This window comes from Anomaloglossus baeobatrachus, chromosome 5 (assembly GCF_048569485.1).
Source record: "Anomaloglossus baeobatrachus isolate aAnoBae1 chromosome 5, aAnoBae1.hap1, whole genome shotgun sequence".
In the NCBI taxonomy this organism is placed as follows: Eukaryota; Metazoa; Chordata; class Amphibia; order Anura; family Aromobatidae; genus Anomaloglossus; species Anomaloglossus baeobatrachus.
Genome location: NC_134357.1, coordinates 306,237,209 through 306,263,910, shown reverse-complemented (window position 1 = coordinate 306,263,910; position 26,702 = coordinate 306,237,209). Strand labels below are relative to the sequence as shown.

Here is a 26,702-nt window from a genome sequence, read left to right as displayed (position 1 = left end):
ATTGTTATATATAGTTATACATGACCACACTGGAATATAGAGACGGGTTGTGGTAAGTAATGAGACTTGCATAGTAGAGCTAACCAGATATTGGTGATTGGCGGCTTCCTTGGCAATAGAAATTGTATATTATAGATTTTCATCCTCTCCACTTCTCAGTATTCTACTATATAAATTTGAAGGAAATGAATGTTATTGAAGATATAACTGACAATAGACAATATCTATGTATTAGTAAAAATATGTGCAGGGTACTAAAAACTGTTGAATATCCAATATGAATTGATATTTTGGCCATCAATAAATGTGACACCACAAATGCTGATTTACCCCATTATATATCAATCCATCAGGCTCCACTAGGATTTATGATATGCAGTTTCCTTTGTGAAGGTAACATTTTACAGATTTATCTATAGCCATACCCATGGGCTTTTTGGCATCATAACTAGGTTTACATTGCAGCTGAACTATTACAACAAGCAAGCACGTTTTATATATATACCATGTTTTTTGGACTGTAAAGCCTGCTTTACACACTGCAATGTATCTTACAATGTGTCGGCGGGGTCACGTCGTAAGTGACGCACATCCGGCATTGTAAGTTACATTGCAGTGTGTGACAGGTACGTGCGATTGAACGTTAAAACGTTCATCGCATACACATCGTACCTGTCTCTAGAATTGCACGTCAGGTTGTTCATCGTACCCGGGGTAGCACACATTGCAGTGTGTGACACCCCAGGAACGATGAACAGATCTTACCTGCGCCCTGCGGCTCCAGGCCCACAATGCGGAAGGAAGGAGGTGGGCGGGATGTTTACGTCCCGCTCAGCTCCGCCCCTCCGCTTCTATTGGCCGGCTGCCGCGTGACGTCGATGTGACGCCGAACGTCCCTCCCACTCCAGGAAGTGGACGTTCGCCGCCCACATCGAGGTCGTGTGGACGGGTAAGTACGTGTGACGGGGGTTACTCGTATGTGTGGCACGTTCAACAAATTGAACGTGCCACACGTACAATGGGGGCGTTGCAAATCACATACGAAATCGTATGCGAAACTGCAACGTGTAAAGCATGCTTAAGATGCACAGGACCATAAGATGCACCCTCATTTTAGAGGAGGAAAATAGGAAAATAAAATTTTAAGCAAAAAATGTGGTCATGACACATTGTTATGGGGTGAGGATCTGCTGCTGACACTGTTATGGGGGTAATGTCCCCAAATTCTCTGCTAAGGTACCCCATCTGGGTATATGCCCTCATCCTGCTATATACCCCCATCCTGCTATATACTGCCATCCTGGAATATGCCCCCATCCTGCTATATACTGCCATCCTGGAATATGCCCCCATCCTGCTATATATCCCCATCCTGCTATATGGCCCCATCCTGCTATATACCCTCATCCTGCTATATGGCATGTATCCTGTATCACACAATAAACGTTTATAATCACCTTTCCATGCTCCATGCAGCATCGCTCCTCCTCCTGTCTGTGGCGGCAGCAGCGCTGCTGATCTGTGTGGAATCGGTCACTTCCCTGCAGAATCACGATGTCCTCCTGTCTGACAGTCAGATGACCTGCGTGGAGACTAGCGGCGCACACAGCGATGACGTGATCGCTGTGCTCATCGCTCTCTACACAGATCAGCTGACCGGCAGACTGGAGGAGATCGCGATGCTGCACGGAATTGGCCGGTGAGTGTACCAAACTTATTCACTGCCCCCCGCTCTGATAATGATGAGCGGGGGGCAGTGTATACAGTCGCACATGATCACTCCAGGCTGTAGTTGCCAGGGGTGATCACGCGGGCCGGCTGTTAATTATGCGCGCATCCCCAGCCCATCATCCCACCCACCTGTCAGCGCCGGCTTCAGCGCTGAGGGATGATGGGCGGGAGGATGGGCGTGCATACGTAATGAGCGGGCCCACATGGTCACGGCAGGCGCTGCTACAGCCTGCTCGTGCCGCCGATGACCCGCTCCACCACAGCACCCTCATTCCCCACAGCCCTACATTCAGACCATAAGATGCACCCCCAACTTTCCCCCAACATTTGGGGGGAAAAAAGTGCGTCTTATAGTCTGAAAAATACGGTAATCTTTTCAAATGCGCGCATGAACAAAGCCCTTAATTTTTGGAGACATGTTCTGTGGTGTGACATAACTAAAATTGAGCTATTTGACCATTGTTACGTTTGGAAGATAAAGGGAGAAGCTCTGAAGCCTAAGAACACCATCTCAACTGTAAAACATGGGGGTAGCAGCATTATGTTGTGGGGTTGTTTTGCTGCAGGAGGGACTGGTGCACTACACAAAATAGATAGCATCATGAGGAAAGAAGATTATGTGGTGATACTGAAGCAACATCTCAAGACATCAGCCAGAAACTTAAAACTTGGGCAGGAATGGGTCTTTTAAATGGACAATGACCCGACGCATACTGCCAAACTGGTTACAAAGTGGCCACAGTCAATGTTTTGGAGTGGCCATCAAAAAACCCTGACCTCAATCCTATTGAAAATTTATGGGCAAAGCTGAACCCTCAGGTGCCAAAAAGGTGACCTACAAACATTGCTCAGTTACACCAGTTCTGTCAAGAGGAATGGGCCCCAATTCATACCAACTATTGTGAGAAGCTTATGGAAGGATATCCAAAACGTTGGACCCAAGTCATACAGTTTAAGGTCAATGGTACCAAATACTAATGAAATGTATGTACATTTTTTACTTTGCAGAAAGTAATAAAAATGTCTTCAAACATTTGCGCTCTGTTGTGAATGTCATCCGAGGGGGTGATTGTTTGGAGCTCCCTCTGGTGGTCAGGACTGGCGGTGAAGCTGACTGTGACTCAACAGGTGTGGGAGTTAATTGGGAGTTTGGGAAGTCCAATTGCAGATGAGCCTGCGCTATATAGAAGAGCAGTGTCTGCTGGCTGGGGCCGGTGATAGATGTTTCTCCTCAGTCTCTGAATTGGCTTGGAGTTTGTCCTTCCATTTATCCTGTGCCTGTACCATTCCAGATAAGTTGCAAGTTCTTTGCTTTATTGCCTGATCCACACCTAAGGGTGTTTGTGTTTCTTTTAATTTTGCTTAAGGTCTGTTTTCTTGCAGGAGAGGAATTGTCTTTCTGTTTTGATGAGCATGGGGGTTCCCCCTCTGCAGCCCCACTGTAATAAAAGGAAGATTCTCCCTGTTCTACTTGATTATTTGAAATTTTGTATTTCTTGTGGGTTTTTTTGGTATTTTGTTTTTCCCATTATTTACAAGAGTACCTAATATAATGGGGGAGAGACCCAGTGGTCTCAGGGTTTTGGTATATCAGGAGATTGGTATTTTTCCGCAGTGTTTTGCACTGACCGCAAACGGTTTTCTTTCCTTTCCTGTTGTATCTAGGAAGTCGGGCCTCGCCTTTGCTAATCTATATTTCATCTATATTTCCTATCTGTGTATTGTGTGTTCTTACATTACCATTGGCTCTATATGTTGGGGACTTGCTATTCCTTTGGGGACTGCTCTGAGACAAGATAGGTTTCCTCATTTCTATCTGTGAGGTGTAGTAAGTTACTCCGGCTGTAACGGTGCGGTCAGCTGAGGTTCCAACTACTCTTGTGTTTTTTTTGTGTTGCTCTGTTGATGGTATTTTTGTGATCATCCACGGTTACCAGATCATAACAGCGCTCTCTCTGTCGTTATTCTGTCATTTAGCAAATATAAATTATTTTGGTTCCTAATTGACCTAAAATGAGAATTGTTTATTCTAACTTCATGTCAAATAGTGAGAAAAACATCCATACGTGTCTTTTTAAACTTCTGGCTTCAACTATATTTCTTTCGCTCTCTTTCTATATATATATATATATATATATATATATATATCTACTAGCTGTAGTACCCGGTGTTGGCTGGGATAGTGTCTCCCTGTCTCTCTCCCACTCTCCTTCTCTCTCACTCTCCTTCTCTGTCTGTCCGTCTTCCTCTCTGTATGTCTCTCTATGTCTGTCCCTCTTTGTCTGTCTGTCTATCTCTGTCTTTATTTTTCTCTATTCATCTCTCCATCTCTCTGTTTCTTTGTCTGTCTCTCTCTCTGCCTATCTCTCTCCCTGTCTGCCTCTATCTCTCTCTGTCTCTCTCCTTATTTCTGACTGTCTCTCTGTTTCTGTCTCTTTTTCTATGTCTCTCTCTCTGTCTGTCTCTCTCTCTCTCTGTCGGTCTATCTCTGTTTCTCTCTTTGTCTCTCTCTCTGTCTCTATCCGTCGCTCTGTCTGTCTCTATTTCTCTCTATCCGTCTCTCTATCTCTCTCTGTCTGTATCCCTCCCTGTCTGTCTCTCTGTTTGTCTCTGTCTCTCACTCTCTGTCACTATCTCTCTGTTTCTTTCTCTATCCGTCTCTCCACTGAAATCATATTATCTAACACATAAGCTGTCTCATACTAAGAATTTCCTTCATTGCCTATAGCAACCAGTGAGAGCTCCTAGACCTGTAGCTCCCACCTCTATTGACTTTAATTTAAGCAGGTTTTTTGGAGAATAACTGTAAAGTGCAGGGTTAAGTTTTTCCTATGACGTACAATTTCGTGATTGTAAATGTGACGGTGCAGATTCCTTTAGTGGACACACACACACACACACACTCAGCTTTATATATTAGATATACATATATACACACACATATAAATATATGTTTATTTTTTTTCTATGCCATTCTAACATGATATAGCTATTAGTGAATTGTAATCATATCCTTATTAACATACTTCACTTTGGCCTAAGGGTCATTGCAAGTCGATGCCCATTTTTAATGATCAAATCGATAAAGTGAAACTGGATAGAGACTAAGCAGAGATTATGCTTTTCCTACCTTATTTCAATAAAGATTATGTTGGCGCCCTACAGGTCACGCTACAGGATCTGGTAATTCTGTGAATGAAACCTTTGCTCTTAATCAATATTAGGGTTGGAAAACTGTCAATGACAGTTCTGAGCCAGGAACGTGTTGAAAGTAGTAATTACTTACATTGGTCTTCATGTTGTAGCGCAGGCTCAGACTAGCCCACAGGGGAACAGGTGAATTCCCTGGTGGGCCCCTGTGCAGGAGAAGGACCGCCATTCCCTATATACGAGCAGTAATTGGCACAATAAAATATATTCACTATATATTGACAGAAGCAGCATCTCATAATTCATGTAACAAACTACTTATTTTATTGTTATATAGAAGAAAGGTAAATTTGTGATTGAGGGTAATGTGATGTTTAACAGTGTGCCTCCAGAGTCATGTTACTGGTGGGGTCTTGATGTAAGGAAAGAGGCAACCAGTTTCATACATATCATATCTAAAGTAACTTCACATTTTTTAGATGCTGATATGCATCTCTGTATTCCAAACAATGTACCTAATGTATATAAAGCGTCCATGGTGGTGATAGCAACCAATGTGATAAATACAAAAAAATGACAACGGATTGATTGCCGTGCACACCACAAAGATTCCTATTTCCAAGTTTCCTTCTCATAACTTTGGATGTCATCATCTGATAATTGGTGGGGGTTTGTGAGCTGCAGCTCCATGCTTAGTGGCTGGGTGCAAAGAAAATCCGTAAAGGCTTCACAGCATTATCAGGGCTCCATCCTTTCATTCTGAGGATCATAGAGGTAACTGGCAGTCCTGGTGATTTCATTTTTTCTAAGCACGGGAATAACTCTTAAATAGGACCTGTCAACTCTCGTGACATCTGTTTTATTACTTACTTGTATTCCCTATGAAGTAATAATACCGGAGCATCTTCACTTAAATTTGTGTTCTGCCGTTCCTCTGCTATTCATCTTAGAAATATATGATACATTGATAACTGGGTAAGATCATTCCCCTTCTCAAAGGGGTGTGTATCTACACAATAAGCATCGATTGGACATTGAGTGTGTAGGGCCCCCCTCAACTAGTACCATTCAGCTGTCAATCATTTTATACATTTCCTGCAGGAATAACCGAGGAACAGCACAAGTCATGGTATGATTGCATATTCTCTAGGGAACCTGTCTTGTCCCCAAATGCTATTAACTTGCAAATATAGCTTATTCTGCAGGTTAAAAGTGTTCCAATGTTATATGACCACCTTACTGAAAGTCTGGTTTACGGGTGAAAATGAGCTTCATCTTTCCCCAGGAGCCTTCAACTCTTAGTAATGGAGGCGTGCCTGTGTTCAGTCACCGCTGGCACTTTGATTGACAGCTCGCACTACACAGATGCGCTACTATTAATCAAAGTAGTGGGGCATGCTTAGAACCGCTGCTCACTATAGGTGACTGAAGTGAATCAGATCACACCTCTGTGACTGAAAGCTGGCGGCTCCTGGGAGAAATAAAGGGAATTTCCTCCCAGTAACCGGGCTTTCAGTGCAGCAGTCACACAGCTGTGGAATGTTATTAACCTGTAGATTACCCTATATCTCCGGGTTAGTAGCATTTGGGGACATTACAGATTTTAAAGGGTGATTCCTGTCTCCAAAATCTTATCCCAATATGTAGTAGGCATAATAATAATAATAATAATATTAGCAAATACCTTCATTTAGAAATGTAGTATAGTTCTCCTGACACAGCCATGTCTCTAACAACATGTGCAGGGCATTGCAGTTTAGGTATCCATGGTTACTATGAGCAACTGACTATCTGTCACAATAAGAGTGACCATAACCATGGGTACCTAAGCTGAAATACCCTGCACATGAGGTAAGTGAGATGGATATATCAGGAGAACCATACTACATCTCTAATTGGAGGTATTTGCTAATATTATTATTATTACCCTTACTACATATTGGGATAGGATCTTGGAGATTGGAAAACCCTTTAATTATTGTATATGAGAGTTCCGATTTGTGTAAGGAGATATTGGATAAACATCTAATTAAACAGTTTTACTGGGATTTTATTTTATCGCACAATTCTAAAAAGTAAATCTGCTGGGAGAGGATATTGATTACTTCATCATGGAGCCTTAACAGTTGTCATAAGTCACCGAAAAAAGATGAGAGTAATAAAAATAATGACATTAAATAAAATGAATAACGCTGTCCTTTCTAATGAATTATGTGATATAAATGATGGCCGCCCAAGTAAAAATATCTCCAAGAAAAATTACGCTATCTCAGGCGCAGTCCAAATCTTTCACCTGACAACACATTATGAGGATGCTTTTAATTTTACTGACATGCATTTCTGCCACCAATTAAAGATCTGGAAAATGCCACACAAAGAATATAAACACAAAGGAAAATAACTGAGCTATATTGTTCTATATATGCAACACACAGTCACAAAATTATTTCAAGTGAGATTTTTAAAGGTATTTCTACTTCTTTAAGGGTTGAATCACAACTTCAGCTCACTTCTGTCCTTCTTTCTTCTCAGTGTGACAACGGGTGGTGATATCACATCCATACATCACCGATTGATTCAGCCTACAGTCATGCACATTAAGCGGATAGGAGAAACCGTCAAAGTGACCAGGTAGACCAGTGGCGGACATACTATTGGTGCAACCTAGTCAGCCGCACATGGGCCCAAGACATGGGCCACGTCTGCCTCCAAAGCAGGTGGAATTATGCATTATGATTAGGGATGATCGAATACCGCAAATATTCGGCAACGACCATATTCGCCGAATAGGTCGCCGCTATTTGACTATTTGAGAATATTCGATGCGCATTGTAAGTATATGGAAAACCCGAATAGTTGCCGAATAGCAACTATTCGGGCTTCCCATAGACTTACATTGTGCATTGAATATTCGCATAGCGGTGAACTATTCATCAGATATTCGCGAAGCCGAATATTGCCGAATATTTGTCATATTCGATCATCCCTAATTATAATGACGAGCTATTGCACTGCATAGAGCCTATATATTATTCTTGCACAGGGGCCTCTTCTGTCTGTGTCTGCTTCTGAAGTAAGCCATAGTAAGATCAAAATTATGGCAAGAAATAAGCAAAGCTGTGTATCAGTCAACATTAATTCAGAGGAGTGGTGGTGTACCAAGGAACAGGGAGGGAGAGGTGCGAGAGAGAGGTAAAGCACTGATGTCACAAGGGTATGAAAGATAAGATATATTCAGGTCTCATATCTAGATACCTAGATGAATGCAATAATCACCCAAACAAGATACTCTATAAATATAAAGGTACCCATCGATCCCTTCAGTTGGGTTCTAGCACAAATATAAGAAATAGAGTCCCTGCTTCAAAAAAAATCTGGCCTCACGACATCTTGAACCATCCTATATTTTTAAGTATAGTGTATGATGACTGAAGACATCAGAGATGTAAAACAGAGGCAAAAGGACTCTTAACATTCCCTAAAAAAAGCCCTACAGCCCTAAACAGCGGGGTTGGCACCTTCATGGAACAAACTGGTGTCCCCACTCTATAAAATCTCACCCTAGAGGAAATCTAAGTAACCTTATACATAAAGTGGAAGAGGATCTGGGTGGATGGGTTACCCTTTGGGGAACAAGACAGTACAATTGATATTTGTCATAAAATAAAGGGATGTGGAATTTTTTTATTTTTTTTTAGAATGTAGGTATTTATATGAAGCATCCAAAACCGAGCTGCTCATTTAGGCCCAAGGGTGTTACAGTGTTTAAGTGAAAAATCCATCTTGCTTTATACCGTAGGATCAACCAATCTCAATCGTCTCTAAATACACAAATCAAAAATCTATCTTCCAGAAGATTAAGTGACACTGTAATGGGCGTCCTAGGAAAAAGTCTATCATTTGTCCCCTCCAGTTTTGACTTTCACCTCTTATAATGTATTAAATATGTATATTTCTTTGCACGTAATCTTAGGGAGGTCAAACGATTGTACACCAGTTTGGATGTTCCTGAGAATATGTTATAAGATGTAGAATTAAGCAGAGCGATCCCAGGGGAAGGGCCCTTCACTGATTTAAAGAATAAAAGTGCAAAAATGTCCCTTTTCCGAGAGGATATATTGTCTAAATATGTATTTGGAAATATTGTTTTTTAGGGACAGAGGAAGCCCGCCTCAATTAGGCATATATGGATGAAAATATCCAATAGAGCATACCCATGACTCCGTCTGCATCATTATAGTCAAAGGCGCTGTCAGCGCTATGCCCTAACTGATAAGATCGATGGGCTGCATTATATTTATTGAATATCATTGTTTGGGTGATTTTTATACTTATTGCATTCATCTATGTTTGAGACCTGAATATAACAGGTTGCAATACCCTGGATAAATCAGTGCTGCACCTCTCGCACATGTCCTCTTTTCACCTTTCTTTTGAATGAAAGGTATCCGATACACAGACTTCCTTATTTTCTGCCCTAAGCTCGATTTCACAATGGTTTTCTTAGTTGCTTTGGCAACCTCTCCTGCCTCCTTACTGTGCATGACTAGGCTGAACCAATGGGCAGTTGCCAGATGCGATGTCACTGCCGATGTCACATGTGAAAGCAAGTAGGACTGTGCGCTTTGGAAGTGAGTAATGTTCTCATGCCTTCCACCGAGACCGAAAGTGAGCTTTCAGGGAACGTGATATACCAATGACGTATGACCACAGAGGAATCATTATTTGGTTTAAATGTATTGAGCCTTCAGATTGGCAGGCAGCCATGTTGATCATCTGTTTAAAGCTTAGTTTTTTGGCCCAAGAATTAGGCAAGGCATATGTTCATATAACCCATTGCCGACAACTCGGCTATTATGCCTTAACCTGCTACCTGGCTTTTGGTATTAGCAATGTACTCCCCTGAGGAAATGTGTTGTGAATAGGCACTTCCTAGGTTAGACAGCTCAAGACAGGGCATATTATGTACGCCCCGTGATACTGATTGGACGTATAAAGAAGACTGCTGGGGTGCCAGACTCCATTGTACATATGAGTGAAAGCACTTCTCTGATATTTTGATTGACATGAACAATGTAGATGTGTGACTCAATGTTGATCTAATGATCGTATATTCATCTTTTCTTTCATGTTGAGACAAGGTGAATGCCATAGAGAAAACTCAACTTTTAAGGGTATGTAAGCACACAACAGTTTTGTCGTAGCCACAAAAATGCACCCTGTGGCCACAAAAACGTACCTTGTGACCAAAACGCAATAAAAAAAAAGGATGGGTCTTTGATGCGTTTTTGACTATGTGTTTTTGCTGCGTTTTTTGAAGAAAAAAAAACGCATAAAAGAATTGACATGCTGCATTTTTGTGGTCGCCACAAAAATGCAGCCCAAAAAAAAGCCCCGAAAAAAGCAATGTGCACACAGGAAATCTGAAAACTCATAGACTTTGCTGGGGAAGGGAAGGAAAAAAATGCAGTTTGTGGTGATTAAAAGATCACCACAAACTGCACCACAAACGTATCAAAAACTGCAGAGTGTGCATGGGTCCTAAACGTAATCTGTCAGCAGATGTTTGCTATGTAATCTGAAGAAAACATGCTGCTAGGGTTAAATAATAGAAATCAGGCATGCCTGTTTTGTCAAGCTGCAATCTAGGGTTCATTTGCTATGGTTCTTTTAGCAGCAGGACACAACAGGACTTCATATTGCTCAGACTATAATGTCACTGCACGGCAGTCCGACACTTCCCCTCCTCTAGTTGACACCTCACTGTAAATATACAAATCCTATTGAGTGTCTGGTGTGGGCGGGACAGCTCTCTCAGCTCTGCTAGATGGCTAAATCGAAAAATTCTCATTGTGTCAGAACCGCTGCACCCAATAATCTAAGAGATACATTGTTGGATTTAGAATCTCTTTGCCTACATTATGCTGCTCTCAGATGAAGTAGCAAAAACCTGATGAGAGATTCCCTTTAAGAGCCCAACCTTATCTGTTATGCAGTTAGTGTGCTGGACATCTGAATGCACTTCAATACCTATATAATAGATTGAGGATCTTGTCCATCTAGTCTCTTCACACCGGGTGTGTGTTGAATCCCCACATAAGTGAGTCGTATGTATTGATTATACTAGACGAAGTTAACTACCTAGTTGCTTGATTACTTTTCTACTATATAGACAAATCGAAGGTTTGCTTGCAATTAAAATCAAGCCCTTCTTTCTAATTTTTCTTAAATGCCGTAATCTCTACTAGTCAAGAATTAGAATAATTGTTCCTTCTTGAGCTAATTAATACAATTACCAAAGCTAGGAATAGTAGCTGTCCTCCAATAAAATATCATTACAAATAAACAGCGCTGTAACAGATTCATCAACCGCGGCGCCATCTCCTGCGCCAGCTCCCTGACTAATATTATGTTGATTGCACACCTGGTTCTACACTAATTAAGTTTTGTTTGGCAGCTGAAAGAGAAGCCACCTGGCTACATAGTTGCATAGTAATGTCGAAAGAGACATAAGTTCAGCCAATTATAAGTTCTAGCTGTGTACGTTCAGATGGTGCCAGGAATAAAACCCTTAGTAAGCACCTTGCAAGTTATTCGTAGGGGGAGGAAACAATTCCGAACCCCATGACTGTCAATCAGATCAAATCCCTAGATCAATTAGTTGATTTAACTGCTAAAAATATGATTGTCACGTGAGATATAAAGGTATTGTAACAGCATAAGTGTCTTTGTGTTTGAATGTGTGAATAATACCTACAGTGTTTGTCATATATAACATTCTATACTACTATGAATTGGCAACTAGTTGTGCGGTGGAATCCCTTCAGATGGTTTATCTCATGAAGACAACACATTCTAAATAGAAGTTGTCAAGATCATTAGCTAAAGGTACCGTCACACATAACGAGATCGCTAGTGAGATCACTGCTGAGTCACGGTTTCTGTGATCCCATTAGCGATCTCGTTATGTGTGACACCTACCAGGGATCAGGCCCCTGCTGTGAGATCTCTAGTCGTTGCCGAATGGTCCAGGCCATTTTCTTCAAAGGCGATGTCCTGCTGGGCAGGACACATCCCTGTGTTTGACACTGTGTGACAGGGCCACAGTGACTGCTGAGATCGTTATACAGGTCGCTACTGCAACCTGTATCGTTCCTGCATCGTTGGTAAGGTCTGACTGTGTGACATCTCACCAGCGACCTCCCAGTGACTTACCAGTGATCCCTATCAGGTCGCATCGTTTTCGGGATCGCTGTTAAGTCGTTGTGTGTGACTGGGCCTTAAGACTGGCTTCTCTAAATGATAGCGTAACCTATGCCGGTGGAGGCAGGTAAGGAGATATTTGTCGCTCCTGCGGTGTCACACATAGTGATGTGTTCTGCCACAGGAAAGACAAACAACATCGTACCTGTCGCAGCAGCGACATTAAGGATATGAGCGACGATTTTTCACATTTTTGTGCTCGTTGATCGTCGCTCATTTGTGTTACACACTGCGATGTCGGTAAAGGCGCCAAATGTGCGTCATTAACGATGTGACCCCGACGATATATCATTACCGATATCTCAGCGTGTAAAGCCCCCTTTAGTCTTGCAGAGCTGTCACATCCCAGTAGTAGAGAAGGTGAGGTGAGCAGAGGACAGACCCTCTTTGCTGTTCCTATCTATTGTATCTGTTCTGACAGAGCTGCTGTATGTGCAAGTTATAACAGCAGGTAAGAAGTTACAGCTGTTGTAACTTTCATGGTTTTCAGTCTAAAAACAAAGGGTTGCAGTCACTCTATATGTGATGACACACTCTCCCCATTCCCTTGTATTCCACATGCTAGTGGTGGTCACATGACCAAATGTATGCAATTTGCCAACTAGTCTCATCTGAGATTAGTTATTTAAAAAAAAAAGTTCTGTCTGCACAACTTTTTTGCAAACAGATTGCTGCTGGATCCGTTCTAATGGATGATTACTGGACATATGCATTTAATCCTAAGTAATACAAAGTTTCGAATCAGGGTCTCTTTTTGAACATTTTGCTTCTATCAGGTGAGTAAAAAAAAATAATCATAATATTCAGTATCAGAACACCTTAAATAATCATAAATCTCAAAATACCTTTAAAATAACCCTACAGGTTCATAGAAAAGGAAATGGTGTCTTTTTCTTATAAAATCAATTTTTATTTAAATTTTTAAAAAACATATGAAATATGTTCAAAATCAATTTGGGACAGGATCAAAAGCCAGGTAAGATAGCAGCGGTATAGCAGGTAATGTACATAACTAGTGTGGGGACCATTATTATAATTATCCATCACTGAAAATATAACATAGTAATAAAGTGCAAAGTGCTATTATGTATATGATTATATGCAATGGCTATAGAGAAAGGTATAGAAGGAATGACTTGTTGCAATAGAATGCCTGAAAGATGTAAAAAATGTTTCTAAGTCAAATATACCTTGTAAATGGTCAGTGAAATCCTGCGTGCAGCAATGCCCTGACGCGCGTTTCAAGCGTGCTTTTCTTCAGTACCCCCTGAAGAAAAGTACGCTTGAAACGCGTATCCATCTTTAAAGATACGAAAATTGTTAATGTCTAACGAACAGCTGAAAATGTAATAAGAATTAGATTGAAAAATTTTTGTATTTACAAGCACTATCCCGCAATACACATTTATGAAGAAGGGAATTACCCTTTAAAGGGGTTTTCTGGTTAAAGAATAGTCTGCACTCACTGTATGTGACTACAGACTATTGATGTGCACACTGTCACAATTTCACTGCATTCACCATGCTAGTTGGTGCTAATGTTACGGTATGTCTGCAGTTTGCATACTTGTGGTCACATGCCGACTAGTCTTATCTGAAAGCAGCTAAGTTGATCTGGGCTTTTTTTTTAACATTGAAGTCTAGGGAAAACGAATCCCTTAATGGATTGCAATTTAACTTCCATTTAAAATTGATCCAGTAAGCAAAAAAATGGATCCTTTATGAAGGAAAGAAAAATGAATGACTAAATAGCAATCCATTAACAGATCAGTTCCCCATAGACACCAATGTTAAAAACGGATCCAGCTGAAATCAGTTATTTAAAAAAGCGCAAAAAAGCTGAGTCTGCACAACTTTATTGCCAACAGATTGCTGCTGGATCCGTTGTAATGGATGATTACTGGGCATGTGAACTTAGTTTACTGGGTCCAGCAGTTGTGACACAGAGCTTTTAGATGTAGCATGTAGTAGAGCTCAGAAAGCTAACCCCGCCCATACCACAGCTTTCTGTGTTCATTATAAACGACAAAAACCCTCACCGTGGCCCTGATCCACTCTCGCTTTGACTACTGTAACTCTCTATTAATTGGTCTCCCCCTAACTAGACTCTCTCCTCTACAGTTCATCCTCAATGCAGCAGCCAGGGTCACCTATCTGGCTAACCACTACTCGGATGGCTCTGCTCTGTGCCAGTCATTGCACTGGCTGCCCATATATCCCAGGATCCAATTCAAACTGCTTGTTCTCACCCACAAAGCTCTCCACAGTGCGGCACCCCCCTACATCTCCACCCTCCTCTCTGTCTATCACCCCACCCGTTCTCTACGCTCTGCAAATGACCTTCGACTAACATCCACACTAGTTCGAACCTCCCAATCCCGGATCCAAGACTTCTTCCGAGCTGCACCAATCCTCTGGAACACGCTACCTCAAGAAGTTAGGATGAATCACATCTTACTCAGCTTCAGACGCACCCTAAAAACGCATCTTTTTATGGTGGCCTATCACACTCCCTAATCAAATCCAATTCACACAGTCCCTCTACAACTTCTCACAACATAACTACACGTCAAACTCCATGCCACCTAAATACATCTCAAGGTTCAGGCCAATTGGTCAAGGAAGGCATTATCTATCCCCCATTTCCTTGAGATGGCTGGATTGTCATTGTAAATAAGCACCTGTACCTTGCCCCCCCCACCCCCACCATTATCTCATTGTAGATTGTAAGCTCTCACGAGCAGGGTTGTCTTTTTTCCCTCTAAATATTGTATTTTCTATAACTGTTACTTGTTTGAATATGATCCTCCAGAATTGTAAATCGCTGCGGAATATGTTGGCGCTATAGAAATAAAGATTATTATTATTATATATTGACAGTAAGCTGATAATCCATGCTGGGGCACGGTTGGACCAGGAAGCAGGAGAGACCTAGTCAGATAGTGATAATCTTCTGATGGTAAAACACTCGTTGTATTGAAACAGCACACAAGTGTCACATCCCTGAAATCAGTGTTTTAGCCCCTACCTCAGGCTGCCCTCATAGCAAAAAAACTGTTTTCATATTCCCTTTAAAAGAGATACACACAATAGAGGAAAGGCAGGACTTACAGAGACTATCAATTTTCTTCCCACTCCACTTACTACAAAACAGCGCCTCTAATTACACCCCCGGTATCTTACATAAGAAGTGTGATCAACCTGGTATGTAATCCTCAGCCTCTATTCACTTCCACATCTTTATGACCAGTCCATGTGTTGGAAAGCTTCAATTCTAAGAATTTCCTGACAGTGCAGACTTCTTATGTATGGTGTGAGCCGTAGTTTTGAACACAACTGCCAACACGTGTTGCCGCCTATATTTCTGAAATTATGCTAGGAATTATAGTTTTCCAGGAAATCTAGAGATCTAAAGCCTGCTTTACATGTTACGATTTCGCATACGATATCGTATGCGATCGTAACCGCCCCCATCGTATGTGCGGCACGTTCAATTTGTTGAATTGCCGCACAAACGAGTAAATCCCGTCACACATACTTACCCGTCCATACGACCTCGATGTGGGCGGCGAATGTCCACTTCCTGGAGTGGGAGGGACGTTCGACGTCACATCGACGTCACGTGGCAGCCGGCCAATAAAAGCGGAGGGGCGGAGATGAGCGGGATGTAAACATCTCGCCCACCTCCTTCCTTCCGCATTGCTGGCCGGGAGCCGCAGGACGTAGGTAAGATCTGTTCATCGTTCCCAGGGTGTCACACACTGCAATGTGTGCTACCCCGGGTACGATGAACAATCTGACGTGCAATGCAATTTTTAGGAATTGAACGACGTGCATGCGATGAACGTTTTAACGTTCAATCGCAATCGCACGTACCTGTCACACACTATAATGTACCTTACGATGCTGGATGTGCGTCACTTACGACGTGACCCCGCCGACACATCGTAAGATATATTGTAGCGTGTAAAGCGGCCTTTATCCTCTGGCACAGTAAAAAGGTGTGCCGTCAGACTTGTAGGGTATGACAGGGGTGAGCCACAGATTGCATGTCAATGGGAATCTTAATGCCAGTCGTCACCTTTGTGCCACCATTTATTTAGGGTTTTTTCCTCTCGTCTGGATGGAAATTACAACCACAACTATACCTTATGAGCATTGACAGAAATAAATAGCAAAGAATACAAAGATGGGAATTGGATAGGAAAACCAACAAGAGGGATGGGGGGGGTCATCATGCCACTTTTTCTGCAAGGATTACAGCTCTGATCACAGTATTGTTTTCCACTTTCAGTATTTTCAAAAGCAAAAGTAATGAAGTCTGCAGTGCAGTTTTTACCACCTAAAACACCAATTTAACCCCAAAGTCAATCAGATCCATCGGCGTGATTGAAATTGTATTACTTCTTATAGGAAACTATTTCCTTATACTTGTTATGTAGTCACAAAAATTAGAGCAGAAATGAATAGAGCTGTGTAGGTAGCAAGGTCACTATTTGCATTTGTAAGAAATCTCTTTTAACTGTTGCTTACTGTGAACTATAATGTGACTGCATGTTGTGGCAGAATGAAACGGGAACGATAAGAAAGATTTGGAAGCTTTTTTTTTAATAAGAAAGTATATAAAAAGACAGAGAGGATACAGTGCAGTGACTGTATTTGCAGATAATGAGAAGGATTATTTTCGCAGTACCTTTCGGTGGACACAGTGTCGACAAAAATTGTGAAATCCCTCTGTAATGGATGAGAGGCATCTTTTCTGTGGAGCTCAGTAAACCTGACACATGGGGAACAGGCATGCTGTGTGTGGAAAGTAATGACCAATCAGTTCTTATAAAATATAATACGTTTCTGTGTTTAGGATCTGTTGTTTTTCAAATTCTGTTGCCGTCAGCATTAGAGGTATCAGGAACGAGACAGCTGCCTGAAGGCAGGAGCGAGTATCATTCAAACGAGACATTTTATCAAGCACTTGCCTGCTTTTCTCGGGAGGAGACGCTACACCATGGATACCTGAGTATCCCCAAGACTAAATGTCCTAATCCCTTGTCTTCTAGTTCCTTTCTGAAATAGCGAACCTCCTTTGGGAGACTCATCAGGAGACTTCAGGCAATGCCTCCTGAGAAAATATGCAGATGGCTTTCCCCCAAAAGGATGAGACCTGTCACTAAATTCACACGGCTTTAGAACTGTTACCAAACCCGTCTAAAACAGAGTTTCTAGACTGTCGACAGCTTTTCTCAGATGGGATCTGTATCCATTTCTGTCTAGAAATCTATGAACCTCACATGGACTGAATGTTCATCCATGTGAATACAGCTTTCTTTCGATGTTATACTGTTGTAAATGGGATACTAAAACTGGTCCACCTTGCATGGTAATACCCGGCATGCTGGAAATATGGGTTCTAAAAGCACAATTACTTGGGTGTACTCATTTTTCTAAAAATTTCTGAGCTTTCATCTAATAGCACAGAACTACCTAAAAAATGACTCTGACTACGGGAGCCTTTATAGCTAGAGTTGGGGTGAATTTGCTGAAGCCTGTTTGTCAGCCACGTTAGAAAATCGCCTCCTACCTCCCGTCATCCACATATCTTCTTTTAATTAGCCATCCTGGTGCAATATCACATGGGTGTCAATGATGTCAGGCCATACGGGTAATCAAAAGAGGAGCCAATGATGTCAGAATATGGGCAGTGATATTGGAGCTCCTGTACGACGGACACAGATTACTGATGTAGCTGATGGACCAGTAACTGCAAATCAATTCTCACCAATCTAGGTGTCACCCATCTTTTCTGGCACAGGAATATGCATTCTGATGCCAAGCCATTTATTCATCTTTTCCTACCTATTTTGCTTATTAGATACATAGTGAAATAAGTATTTAATACATCCCTAATTTTCTAAGTAAATATATGTCAAAAGGTGCTATTGACATTCATTTCTCACAAGATGTCAGTGACAACCAATCCAATTCACACAGGCCAAGAAGTCAAACCATAGATGTCCATAAATTTAGTGATGTGTAATAATGAGAAAGGACACAGGGAATAAGTATTGAACACTCTTACTGAAACGTATTTAATACTTTGTACAAAGGCCTTTGTTGGTGATGACAGCTTCAAGATGCCTCCTGTATGGAGAAACTAGTCACATGCATTGCTCAGGTGCGATTTTGGCCCATTCTTCCAAACACTCTTCAAATCCTGAAGCTTTTGTGGACTCCTAAGAACTCTGAGGTTTAGTTGCTTCCATAAAGTTTGTTTTGGATTTAGGTCCGGTTGATTGGCTAGGTCCACTCTAGCAACTATAATTTTTTTCTCTGAAACCAATTGAGAGTTTCCTTGACAGTATGTTTTGAATTAATGTCTTGCTGAAACATCCACTCTTGTGCTATCTTCATCATCCTGGTAGATGGCAGAAGATTTTTATCAAGAATGTCTCGATACATTTGTCCATTCATCCTTCTTTCAATCATTTGACGTTTGCCAATGCCTTATGCTAAAAAACAGCCTCACACCATTATGCTCCCATCTCCAAGCTTCACTGTTGCTTTGGTGTTTTTGGGGGTGATATGCCATACCTTTTGGTCTCCAAACATGGTGTGTATTATGTTATCCAAATAGTTCCATTTTGGTTTCATCTGAGCAGACTATATTCTCCAAGAATTTCACAAGCTTGCCTAAATGTTCTTGAGAAACTTTAAACATGCTTGAACATTCTTTTTGTTCAGCAATGGAGTTTCACTTGGTGAGCATGCATACAGGCCATGGAGGTTGAGTGCATTACTTATTGTTTTTTTTTTTTTAAACAATTGTACCTGCTGATTCCATGTCTTTGTGTATCTCTGCACAGGTGGTTCTTGGCTCCTAGACAACTGTTCTGATAATTCTTTTCACTCTTCTAGCTTAAATCTTGCAGTGAGCACCTGGCTAGTTTATCATGAAATTATGTTCTTTCCACTTCTAGATTATAGCACCAACAGTGCTCACTGGAAGTTTTAGTAGTTTAGAAAATCAAAGGTATTGACACGGCTCAATGGTTTTACCCACCATGAGATGTTTCTTGTGTGCCATCTTGGTAATGAGACACCTTTTTATAGGCCATCAGCTGAACCAGCTATTATTTTTCACTAAGCAGCTAGTATGCTTTCTAATTACTGATAGATTTCAGCTGGTGTAATGACTATCCATGGCTTTTTGCACCTCTCTTTCTTCAGGTGTTCAGTATTTTTTCCTGTGTCATTTCTCATTATTATAAAAGGGAGTGTAAAGGGTTAAATTGCAGCGCTGCTGTGAAATAAAGATGAATGTTGAATCTTCGATATGTGACTTTATTGTATTAGTGATGATCCTGATGGAGGAGGTTGCCCCGAAATGCGTAGAATAAAGTCATATATTAAAAATTCAATTGAACCCTTTCCACTCCCATTTGCAATCACAAAGTATCCTTTGACACCTGGAGATGCAGCAGCTGTCTTTACAAGATTCTTCCTAGTGGTTGTGTTTGACACAACCCCCCCAGGTGAGCAAAACCGTTATTGCAGGTTCACTGTATCTCACAGATAAGACCCTATTCTTGCACTTTTTGTTTTCTTATATCCAGTATTTCTCATTATTACACATAACTTCATTGATTGACATCTATGATTTCATTTCTTTGCCTGTGTGAATTGGATGGGTTGTTACTAACATCTGGTGACAAATTGTTGTCAATAGCACCTGTAGGAATATATTTACTTAGAAAATTAGTTACGTGTTCCATACTTATTTCACCTGCTGTATGTTCAAACAAAGAAAACTGAGTAATGTTTTAAATGTCGTAGTTATCTCATTAAAGTATCCAAACAATTTGCTAAGTCTACTCAGTGTGCAATGATATTTGATAAATTACCAGGAGGCACCAAACTGCAACTGAAGCGTGGCTCAAGCCAAAAATCTCTCCTTGACCGCTCCTATGGCCAATCACTGTGATAGAACTAATTTATGTCCAGTGCTGCAGAGCCACAGGCTGTCTGATACATATGGTGTATGGATAGGGCTACAGAGGTGATCTGAAGAATCTGAAAATGTCTAAATTGTGTCCTTTCTGCAGGATACTGTTGTGAATGTACATATTTGTCGGAGGTTTACAACTTGAGATTCTGCTTTTGACATACGGAAATGGGGTTCTGCTTATTACATTTAGAATCGCCTCAGTAGGAAAGCAAGAGAGAAAGATTTATTAAACCCTGTGAAAAGGAAAAGTGGGGCAGTTGTCCACAGCATGCAATTAGATTCCAGCTCTCATTTTTCCAAGTCCCTATCGAAAGTAACGCAACTGCTCTACTTTTCTTTTGCACTGGTTTTGATAAATCTCTCTGCCCTCCTCTCTGACTACTCAATTTTACCTGAAGGTAAATAAATAAAAACTGGAAATATGTTTGTAATATAACTGGATGATCCCTACGGTCCATTGCTGCTCTTGTTTTCCAGCATAGTGCAACATAATATTAGTTTGCTTCTTGTTTTCTGACAAGCATTTTATTGTTCTGGTCTGTAAATCTTAACATTTTTGTCAGTACCGTGAAGCATAAAACTGTATTTGAGCACTGCGTCTCCTTACACGATCTGATCCTTTATAGCGGATGCCGTACAGGTTGACTTCCTTCAATTCTAATACAGTTGATCGGGTACTATAGACCTATCATCACGATTATACCAAAAGGGTTATCTACTCTCATCAACAGTTTTACCTCATGTGCACATGTTGAGTATTTGGTGAGTTTTTACCTCAGTTAAACCAGGAGTGGGTAAAATACAGACTTGGTGCCCGTGTTTCTATTATACTTCTCCTCTGATTGTCCCACTCCTGGTTTTGGCTCCTGGTTTTGGCTACAAATACTGAGGTAACAAACTCATCAAATACTCAACGTGGTTAAGTGGTCTTATTCCATGTGGACATGTTGAGTATGATAAGATTTTTACCTCAGTATTTGTAAGCTGAAACCAGTAGTGGGTATAAAATACAGAAGTGATGCCTGTGTTTCTATTATATTTTTCCTCTGATTATTCCTCTCCTGGTTTTGGCTTACAAATACTGAGGTAAAAAACTCACCAAATACTCAATGTGTGTAAGTGGCGTTACGCCATATGGACACGTTTAGTATTTGGTGAGTTTTTTATCTCAGTATTTGTAAGTCGAAACCAGGAGTGGGTAGAAAATACAGAAGTGGTGCCCGTGTTTCTATTATACTTTTCCCCTGAGGCCATGTCAACATGTTGACTATTTGGTGAGGGGTTTTTGTTACCTCAGTGTTTGTAAGCCAAAACCAGGAGAGGGTAGAAAATACAGAAGTGGTTACGTGTTTCTATTATATTTTTGCCCTGATTGTTCCACTCCTGGTTTTGGCTACAAATAGTGAGGTAAAAAACTCACCAAATACTCAGCCTGTGTAAGTTGCATTAGGCCATGTGGACACATTGAGTATTTGGTGAGTTTTTTCCCTCAGTGTTTATAAGCCAAAACCAGGAGTGGGTCAAAAATATAGAAGTAGTGCCCGTGTTTCTATTATACTTTTCCTCTGATTGTTCCACTCCTGGTTTTGGTTACAAATACTGATTTAAAAAACTCACCAAATACTCAATGTGGGTAAAGAGCCTTAGGCCATGTGAACATGTTGACTATTTGGTGAGTTTTTTTACCTCAGTCTTCGTAAGTCAAAGCCAGGAGTGGATAAAAAATACAGAGTGGTGCCCGTGATTCTATTATACTTTTCCTCTGAAGCTAAATGCACATGGTGAGTATTTGGTAAGTTTTTTTCCCCTCAGTATTTCGAAGCTGAAACCAGGATTGGGTGAAAAATACAGAAGTGGTGCTCGTGTTTCTATTATACTTTTGATTGTCCCACTCCTGATTTTGGCTTACAAAATACTGAGGTAAAAAACTCACCGAATGTTCAGCGTGTGCACATGGTTTTGTACTGCCAATTAGTGACATTTTTAGAAATTAGACCTAGATCATAAGCATTGATATGCATATTCAATAAATGACAGTAAACTTAAGCTATTTTGCTATTAGAATGGACAATAAAAAACATATAACAGACCCATAATGGTTGTCCTAGGTGGAATTGACATATTTAGTTTTGTACATCAGTTCATTTAGATACTGCCTGCCAATTAGAGTCATACTACCAGTATGCTCTATGCGTAAATGGATACAAAAGATCAAACTGTGCCCGAAATCTCTACCAAAATGTTAAATGCAATACAAATACTAAATGGTGCCATTAGTCTAGAATTCACGAAATCGGAAAAGAATATATCTGGTTTGTCAATGAAAAGGTCATAGATATTTTTGGGGTATTATTCATTTACCTAATTAGAACGATAGATTTGAAACGTGCAATTGCAATTAGGCATTGAAATGCGGCCAGGCTTGTAATTTATCCGAAGATAAAAAAGCACCATTAGGGCAACTGCAGAATGTGTACAAGTGTCTACCATTCACTTAACAGCCTTGAATGTTTGCTGACAAATGGCAAGGGTAAGCCATTACACTGCCCGGTAGTCAGCTCACAACTTATGACTTGGCACATTGGCAATCACAGAGGTAATTTTGGATAATTCTTGTAGATGCTGCAGATGCTCTTTTGAGGGATAATTTTTAACCATTCTGCACTAATTGTCCTCAATGACTTTCAGTCATAGTTTTCCAATTTGGCTAAGAATGATACTCGTCTTCAAGTAGTTGACTGCATCTATGTCAGGTTCAATCGCAGACTTGTATTATGCTTGATATGTACCGTGTTCATGGCCGTTGCTTACAAAGTTCCAACATATTCCGTAGTGTTGTACAGAGATTACCACTAATGAAAGTGGATATAAAAACCTGATAGCTCCTGCGGGAGGAGGACCACAGCTAAATTGTGAACCATAACTCATATTAATGTTACCTGGAAGAACACAATACAACAGAAGCCATGAAAACCATTGTTCTTTAACGCATTGACTTAAATTTAAAAGTAGTTTTTGATTATTGGCATTCAGCAACCATTGAACAGTTAATTTTCTTCTAAATATCAATTAATATCAGGTATTTATCTTCAATAATGGGGTAGCGGTTTACCAAAACTGGGTTTAAAGTAAATGAGAGAACAGGATATGTCCTGTCTCTAATGTCACGGTGGGAATTTAAGCCGTCACCTTATGCCATACCTATGTCACCCCATATAGAGCAGGCCCTGGACTGTCCCGTTCCAGCAGATCTCCATTGTTTTTATCCCTCTTGTTCCCTCCGTCTGCACACTACATATTGTTTCCATTTTGTTGACGTCATAATCTTTCTGGAATTTCATGTTTTGACTTCAAGCCCCAGAGAAATCCCTGTTTGGTCATATGCCCCTATATATAAAAGTGGTTCTTACCAAACTGCAACCAGATGAAAATATACAGAAATCCTTAACTGAATCCAGAACTATCCCCACCAATGACAATTCTTGGTGATCACTATAGGTGTTGGTGAGCCTGACTCGCTGTCAAGTTGTGTCTATCAACTCTTAAGGGTCTAATTTGTGGACCTGTTCGGTAAATGCCCTCTTTTTCTACAGGAAAATCCGTCCTCTCTTTCTCAAGTAGCATCTGCTTTTAATTTAACAAAACGCTAACTCCAGATTACAGCAAATCCCTGATCCTGCTGAGCTGAGAGATGCAGTATGTAAATATACAGGGAGACTCACTGGGCAGTATATAGATACTGAGAAACCCAAGGAGTAGAACAAATGGCACCCGCAGGGGCTGAAAAGATATTACAAATGAATATCCAACTATCCATCTAACTCGACATGAACGCAGACATTTCTAGAAACAGAATGGATATTTTACTAATTCATAGAGATGATTGCATAATCTAAGCCCAAACTTTACCCTTCCTGTAGGACCATGAATATAACTTGGGTATCCAAAGCATAGTTTAGAAGGGACAAATGAAGCATAAGCAACAAAGAGTTGTAATGTATACATCCAGCCATACATGTATATTTATATATCCCATAATGTATGAGACCAATCCAACATTTTTCTTTGACATTATCCCTAAGACAACCCATTCTGTCTGTAACTTTTGTCAGTGGGAGATCCAGTTCAGAGAATCCGGTCTATGTACTAACCATAAGTGAGGCCTGTTGGGTACGTGAAATAGAAACATTACTACAGTATGGAAACCGGACTAGTATACAGCAGTAAGTACTGCAATAACTAGATATACTGTATATACACTATTGCAATGTGCTGTGTATTAGTGCATATTATAGCCACATGTGGATAGTCTTCTTATGGTCTTATGTAATTCATGGCATGTATAATGCATGTAAGATGAGGCCCCATAAATAGATAAATAAGTACATAGATAAATACTGTAGGTAGATAGGGGCTATATAACCAGATAGATAGTAATTAGACAAAGATAATAGATAGATGGATGAATGGATAGGTGACATAAAATAGATAGATGATTAGATAGATAGATAAGATAATATATAGATAGATGGATAAATAGATAAATATCCATTGGTGACCTAAAATAGATAAAAAGATAAATTATTAGATAGATGTATAAATGGATAGATTGATAAATAGATCTATGGATAGATCGATCAATGGATAAATAGAGAGAGATAGATAGATAGATAGATAGATAGCAAATAGATAAATGGATAACAAATGGATGGATGGATGGCTAGATAATAAGATGGATGAATGGATAGATAGATTTATAGATAATTGATGGTTGGTTGGATTGATAGATGGATAGATAGATAATAGATGTATGGATAGACAAATAGATGCAAAATATATAGATAATTAGAGAGACTATAGATAACTAGATAGGTAGGTGTTTGGATAGATAGTTAATAGAGAATAGATAGATGGATATAGATACATAGATAGATAATAGATGGAAGGATAGATTGAGTATAGGATAGAGGATAAATAAATAAAGAGATAGATAGATGAAATATATATATAATTAGATAGAATATAGATAGAGAGTAGATAGATAATTGAGCAGTGATAGATAGATGATAGATAGATAGATAATAGATGGAAGGATAGATTGAGGATAGATAGAAATGAATGGATAGATAGATAGATAGATGAAATAAAAATACATATATACATAATTAGATAGAAAATAGATAATAGAGCAGTGATAGATAGATAGATAGATAGATAGATAGATAGAGGGATAGATAGACAGATGGATAGAGGTCTAGATAGATAGATAGATATATGTATAGATTTATGTATAGATAGATAATAGATAGAGGGATAGATAGATAGATATATGTATAGATAGATAGATAATAGATAGAGAGATAGATGGATAGATGTATGTATAGATAGATAATAGATAGAGGGATAGATAGATAGATGGATAAATAGATGGATAGATAGATGATAGATATTGATAGTCCCCAGCACACACCTCCTGTAGGGCATCCAAGGTCTGAGTGATGGTGCCAGTCCTCCGCTGCCCTAGGACAGCTCCTTACCTGGGAGACTATGGGAAAGGATATGGGTTGCAGACCATCCTCAGACACCAGCTCCGTGGTCGGCTGTTCTGGTTCAGGTAGAAGAAGACCACTGGCGCTAAGGTGGGGTAGGGGAGCCCTTCAGCCTCTGGCTCGGGAGCTTTGCTGCTGCTATCTTTGGATGATGATGGTTCCTGCTCCTGGCCTTTGTCTCCAGCCATGCTAAGTGCAGTTCCAAGGTCTCCTACTTATGGTAAAGACTTCATCCAGGTGTCAGCCTCTGCTCCTCCACCAATGTCTGTACGAGCCCAAATCCGCATCCAGGAGACGAGCCAGTGTGAGAGTGTTCTGTGGCAGGCTGTGAACTTTTCCCGTGTGCCCGCGCCCCTGGGTGCTGCTCCTAGATGGCCATCCTCTGTGCTGGCACCTTGCCCGGTGATGCCTGGCTCTCTCACACCTGTATGTGTCCCCTCCTCCTGCCAGTCACCATCCCTCCCACCTCTCCATGCCCGTACCTCTCCCTCTCTCCACACTCCTCCTCCTCTCTCTTTCCTCTGGTCTCTTGCCTTGAAGTAGATTCCTTTATGTTTCTCCTGTCTCCGACTTGCGGAGCTTTATCCCCCCCTCCTTCTTACACCTCTCCAGATGGTCCCAGTAAAGTGCTGCTGCCTGGTGGGGACATGCCGGAGGAGAGCTGCTGCCCCGGTGCCCTCGGATGCCGGGCGGTGCCACGCTGATGTGGTGCCGGTGGTTTGCAGACTTTGCCCGTGTGCTGCGCGGTATAGGAGAGATGCTGCCGCCGCCGCCAGAGCTCAGTTCTCCACAGCTGGATCCTAGAGTCCAACTTCAGTAGACGATGCCACCTCCTGCAGCTGCTGAGCCAATCACACGCAGAATTTCCGCACAGCGGATGCCTATTGGCTGGCGCGGCTGTCAGTCAGCAGGGAGGCGGTGACACATCTGGAATGAGATTAGAGCGAGCGGAGCTTCAGCGCCAAATGGTCCGAATCCAGCAAGGAGAGTGGTCAGCCCTCAGGATG

The 26,702-nt window shown here is 40.9% G+C and overlaps 1 protein-coding gene across 1 annotated transcript in view; it reads right to left on the bottom strand.

Moving 5' to 3' along the window:
* The window catches only part of CACNA1G (calcium voltage-gated channel subunit alpha1 G), a 561,987-nt gene extending 535,492 nt beyond the window's left edge, over window positions 1-26,495 (bottom strand). Inside the window, exon 1 of the mRNA XM_075349676.1 lies at window positions 25,684-26,495. The gene's annotated coding sequence lies outside the window, so the exon portion shown is untranslated. The remainder of the gene's footprint in view (window positions 1-25,683) is intronic.
* Between the last annotated feature and the right edge of the window lie 207 nt (window positions 26,496-26,702).